This window comes from Papaver somniferum, chromosome 8, assembly GCF_003573695.1.
Source record: "Papaver somniferum cultivar HN1 chromosome 8, ASM357369v1, whole genome shotgun sequence".
Lineage (NCBI taxonomy): Eukaryota > Viridiplantae > Streptophyta > Magnoliopsida > Ranunculales > Papaveraceae > Papaver > Papaver somniferum.
In genome coordinates, this window is record NC_039365.1 from 4,096,322 (window position 1) to 4,102,409 (window position 6,088).

A 6,088-nucleotide genomic window follows, 5' to 3' on the forward strand; every position below is an offset into this window, starting at 1 on the left:
GATTAGAGGAAAAATCGTTGTGCTTTGTGAGTATGAACAAACTCAGCAGCAGCAGCATACATCAGGATTTTGAAGTAGTTTCATGTTTGTATTAACCGTGCATAACCATTTTCCTCTCATCTGACTGTGTATATATTTTATCATATAAACCCCTAACCAACCTCCCTTTTCCTCCCATCTTCAGAAACCCTAGATGTCATATCAAATCTCTCCTTCTTTTCATCTCCATATTTTAGTTAGTGTTTCAGTAGTTCTGGTTGCAGTTCATACTCATGTATATAATATTTATGTGTTTTGATCTTACTTTATCTTTCAAACTGGTTCTATTTTTATTTATTTTTAATTCAGTTTAGTCTCTTAGATTAGTTTCTCTTCTACACAGCTGTGTGTGTAATTTGAATCATATGTAGTTAAACTTTGGCTGATTGTCTGAGGCTCTGTATTTTGCATTTTACTGGCAAAGAAGGCATTACTGGAGAAAAAAAGATGCACCAAAATGAGGTGAGAGGAAAATTCATAATGTATTGTGAGTACCAAACAATGGGGGCTTAGTCTGGTCAAGGATTAGTGAATTTGATGTCTGTACTCACTATGCATTATGATTTTCCTCCCATCTTTTTTTTTTTTTTTTTTTTTTTTTTTTTTTTTTTTTTTGTTTCTTGATTTTTTCAGTAATCTTGTTTTTGTTATGTTTAGGAGTTTTTCACTGTTGATGACTGTTTATAAGTCTTTTATGTGAAATATGATGATATCTCTGGAAATAAGTACCAAACTAGATGAGAGAAGAAGTCATTTTGATTTGTGAGTATGAACAAACTCAGCAGCAGCAGCATATATTGTAATATGATGTTGGTATTCACCGATCATAATGATTCTCCACTCATCTTACTGTGTATGTTTCCAGTTTTCTGATTTTTTGGCCCTTGAAAGATCAAAGATCTCCTTTTTCATGTGGTCTCATGTTCCATTGCCTTGGGGAGCTGCGTCGCGCCCATCACCTCTTGGGCTGGCCAATAGACATCAGACATGCATTTAGTTATGTTTTTTTTTTTTATCGAGTAGCAGTTTAGATTCTAGCCTATGAGGATATCGAATTATAAAGAATACCATCTTTCTGGACGGAATGGCTTAAACGCCTTGGTGACATGTTCTGCAATTCCGAGGCTTATAGCTTACATTTCACTGTCCATGTTCTTTCCTTTTTTTTTACAGAGGGGCTTCTCATTTCTACGAAGGTTATCAAATTCGTATAAACTGTATCGATTGTAGAGTGTAGTAATGCTGCATTATACATCAAAGTAGCACATTCCGGCATAGTTCTGTCACTTAAGTCACTTCTACTCAGTGTTCTCAGTGATGATTGGTTAAGTCTTGTATGTGAAGTATGATGATATATCTGGAAAATAGCACCGAACTAGATTAGAGGAGAACTCATTATGATTTGTGAGTATGAACAAACTCAGCAGCAGCAGCAGCAGCATGGATTGAATATTATGATTGTATTCACCAATCATAATGATTTTCCTCCCATCTTACTGAGTATGTTTCCAGTTATCTGATTTTTATCAGGACTTTACCATTGCCTTGGGGAGCTGCGTTGGCCATTACCACTTGGGCTGGCCATGAGAAGAAATGCATTTAGTCATTTTTTTCTTTTTTTTTATCGGATAGTAGTTTAGATTCTAGACTATGAGGATATCGAATATAAAGAACACCATCTTTGAGACCGGATGGAAACATATTCTGCAATTCTGAGGCTTATAGCTTAAATTTCAGTGTCCATGTTCATGCTCTTTCTTGTTTTGTTACAAAAGGGGCTTCTCAACTCCATGAAAGTTATCACAGATATACTGTATTTGTAACCACCGCATGTGCTGAAGGCTTGTAGAGTGCAGTACATCAAACTAGTGTATTTCGGCTTGGTTCTGTCACTTAAGTCACTTCTACTCAGTGTTTTTCTGTGATGAGTTTTATTCATAGCTTAATGTAGCTGTAATTTGTAATTTTAAAAAATGAATGCCGGAAACTATAATAACTCTATGACTATGCATGCTGCCTTGGACTGCAGTGGCCAATCCCGTTAAGTTCCAAATGACATGCTACAAAAGCTTGACTAGTCTAATATGCCATTTGATATGATTCTCCTGGGGATTTTATAAAGCGAATTGAAATTTAAAAGTTCATCAGTGTTGTTACATTGCGAAATATGCAAAACCTTTTACATTTTCCGCCGGATGTTGAGTGGTTTATTCGGATTTTGATTGGTTTCTGTATTGGTACAAGACTTGTAGTTGGTGTGAAAAATTTAAATCAGCAGTGCAAACATTTGATTCTTCTTTCAAATTGGACAGGCCCTAAATCACCAGTGAAAAATTTAAGACCCTGTTTAAGTTTGTGCTTTACTTTGAAATAACATTTATAAGAGCCCAAAATCATGCATTGAAATAAAAAATTAATAAGAAAACATAAATTGATTCCCTAAACAAGTTATCAGAAAGATCCAGTTTTCCTATACCAGGTGACAGATCTGTGTACTTGTTCTTGCTTTTAGTCTTTGTAGGCCAGGAATTTCATTCATATGTTTGGAATACGGATTTGTTTTTAATTCTCATTTTGCCTTTTGTTTGTAAACCATGTGCCTTACAGCTGCTGCATTGACTATGCTTACATTTTTCCTTGATTTCTTCTGGTAGCATTTGATTTTTGCAAAGACCGGATCTGGCTAAGTTCCAAATCTTATTAAGACTGGCAAAAAATTGAGCATTAACACTTTTTCATTTTTCCCATTTGACGACTTTATGGCTAATGAATTTTATAGTTGCACCCAATAAATTTCAGATGAATTTATAGTTGCACTTCAGATCATAAGTGGCCACCGTAAATAAATATGGGCATATATTTGGCTCAACTGTGTTACAGAGAATTCAAGAAACTATGAACATATGTTTTGATTAAAGTGTAAGTCATGTGTCTTGAAATTCATTAAGATTTTTGTAAAAAAGGCAAGGAAAGAACAATTTTGATATGGATATCCACCTAGCTTGTAGTTGGCCGATAGGCGCTCTCGAGCTGAATCGCTCAAGCGCAGACATGTCATCAATTGTAGTTAGCTTGGCAATTCTCTATATAGTCACTGAATTTAGCAAGTCAATTTCGTTACATTTTTGAATTATAATGAAATTCTAATAAGCCCATAAATTTGATTATGGATTGATAAATTTTTTCATTAATAGGAATGTCATCTGAATCATTATTACTGCTAGAAAATGTTCTACTATGTTTTATGGTGTCCCAATAGTTAAAAAGTCCTATATATTTTTGTGCTGTAGAATGCCAAAATGACCAAAACTAGGATTTTCTGTAGTACCCCCGGACTTTTATTTGTATATGTGTGATGTGACTATCTTATACCAAAGTGCAAAAGGACGGAAACAAAGTAGCACTGCACCTGGAGGTTGTATGGAACATGGACCTTTTGGTTGACGCTTTAAATTGTGATCGGAAGTAGTATCAACTAAGGTTTTGATCAAGTTCTGGTTGCTTGGACCAGCTTTAGGCTAGACAAATGGCTTCCCCATGGTCCAACACTTCATACAGCTTTAAAACGCAAAACTCAATTTTAAAACCGTAATACAGTGGTACATTGCATTGAAACTTAACTAGTCTTTTGTGTGATTCTCCATAAATTTTGTAGTAATTCAAACTTGAATAAAATTTGTTGGACATACTGGTTCCTAGATCAAACGCTACATGCATAATACCCAAATCCTTTTCACATTTTTTTCCCAGCCTTCCATTCCAAAATAGCTGTTGCTTGGTTGGTTTGTTAACCAGTCTGAACTGAAATGAATTTTATAGGTGCACCTAATGAATTTATAGTAGCATCTCAGATCATAAGTGGCCACCATTAAATCCCAATAACTTTAAGTTTGTCTTATTCTGCTCAGCAAACTCGGCTAACTTTGTTATATAAACCCTCCAATGCAGCCTCTATTTTCCTCACATCTTCAGAAACCCTAGATGTCATATCAAATCTCTTCTTCATTCTATCTCCTTACTTTTAATCAGAGTTTCATTTCATGTAGTTCTTATTCAGTTTTCCTACTCATGTTTATTTGTTTTCATTGGTTTTTGTCTTTCAGTTTTGATATATTTTCTTTATCGTTTTCAGTTCAATCTCTCGGATAGTATTACTGAAAAAGATGGTATTACTGGAAAAAAAAAAGAGTACCAACTTAGATGAGAGTAAAAATCATTGTGTGTTGTGAATACTAACAAATGGGGCTTGGTTTGGTTCAAGATTAGTGAAGTTAGGCTATTTGATGTTCTGTATTCACTATGCATAATGATTTTCCTCTCATCTCTATGGTCTTTTTTTTCCTGGTTTTATCTGATTTTCTCAGTAATCTTATCTTCTTGTTCATGTTTAGGAGTTTTCGCTGTTGATGATTGTTTTAAGTCTTGTACATGATATGATGATATCTCTGGAAATGAGTGCCAATCTAGATGAGAGGAGAAATGATAATGCTTTGTGAGTATGAACAAACTCAACAGCAGCATAGATCAGGATTGAAGTTACGGTAGTTTCATGTTTGTATTCACCGTGCATAATCATTGTCCCCTCATCTGAATGGGTATGTTTCTAGATTATCTGATCGTGTAGTCATCTGTTTAGTTACTTAAATGTTGTTCTCGGCGGGGGGGCATTTTGACAAAAAAATCCCTATCCTTTCCAGATCGGAGCAAACCAGTTAATGTTTGTAGCCGTTTGTGAAATGTCGTAGAAAAAAATTTACGTTTTGATGGTCTAAAATCTTCATATCTCAGGTGGTCTCATATTCTATTTGGACTGGCCCTGAGATATACAATTTTTCATGTTCTTTTTAGTTTGGATGCCATGTTTTGGTATGTACAACAGGCCTATGAGGATATCGAATTATAAACAACACCGTTGTTTTTCGGGACTGAATGGTGACATATTCAGCAATTCTGAGGCTTGTACGCTTTCATTTCATTGTCCATGTTTTTTGTTCATGCTTGTTTATTTGCTTTGATGGATTGCAATGTGCAACATGTTTAAGAAATGCAAGTGTAAACTGTAAAATACCTTAAATGCTGCATTACACATCCATGCAGTATCATATTTTGACGACAAGGATACTCTCATCATCAGAACTTTATAGAGCCATTTTGTTTAGCGAATTGAGGCCATATATGTGATTTATTTGGATGTCCAAAGGATTGTGAATAATTTTTCTCATCATCAGAACTTGACTAGACTGCCGTTTGATACAGTTCTAACATCCAATACCTTGTAAATTTTCCAGTCGGATGTTGATTGATTTTTATACCATTCTAGCTTAGTTATTGATTGATGGTTTCCTTATGCCTAAAATGTTCTAAACACAACAACTATTCAAAGGATTTTCAGCTTGTCATGAAAAAGTGTTGTGTTTAGAGGCTCCGCAGTTTTGCATTCCTGAGATAGTACTCTGTATGAAATGCAAGTGTTGATGTGCCAGGTGGCACCAACTGTTACATCCATCATAGACGCTGACAGCATTTAATTTCAGATGAAGTAATAGCCATTTAATGGGTGCAGCAGCTTAGATCAAAGTGAGCTAGTTGCAGGCAGCTATTAGGTCGTGTCATTTTAGTACTATGTGTATTTGGTGGTTGAAACTGTTAGGTCGGAATCGTCTAGTTAGTTTAATATCAATCTCACACACAGAATATCACCAGCAAATAATGAACCAAAACAAGAGAATATCAAACAGAACAAGACACGGAATTTTATAGTGGTTCGGCGTACCTACGTCCACTGTAGAATGATGATACTTCTTATTAAAAGATCCGAAGAACAATTATAAGAACCCTTAGCCCCTTATGTTTCTCTTTAGCCACACAACCCTTACACTCTCCTTGTTGTGTAAAACTTTCGACTAAAGAAAGACTCTCAACTGTGTATACCTCTACAGAAAACCAACCTATTTATAGGTAACAGAACTTGTAGGCCAAGAATATAGTCTTGCCGACCAAATTCTACTAGTTTCCTAAGTCTGGAACTCTACCGGTTTCCTAACTTGAG

General features: G+C 35.2%; 1 non-coding gene and 2 pseudogenes across 1 annotated transcript; all 3 read left to right on the plus strand.

The window, feature by feature from the left end:
• Nucleotides 1-1,074: 1,074 nt before the first annotated feature.
• Nucleotides 1,075-1,167, plus strand: LOC113307059. The gene has a single exon (XR_003339026.1). It is a non-coding gene; the product is annotated as a small nucleolar RNA SNORD96 family (small nucleolar RNA).
• Nucleotides 1,168-1,683: 516 nt separating this feature from the next.
• Nucleotides 1,684-1,760, plus strand: LOC113307067 (annotated as a pseudogene).
• Nucleotides 1,761-4,916: 3,156 nt separating this feature from the next.
• LOC113307066 lies at nt 4,917-4,998 on the plus strand (annotated as a pseudogene).
• Nucleotides 4,999-6,088: the final 1,090 nt, after the last annotated feature.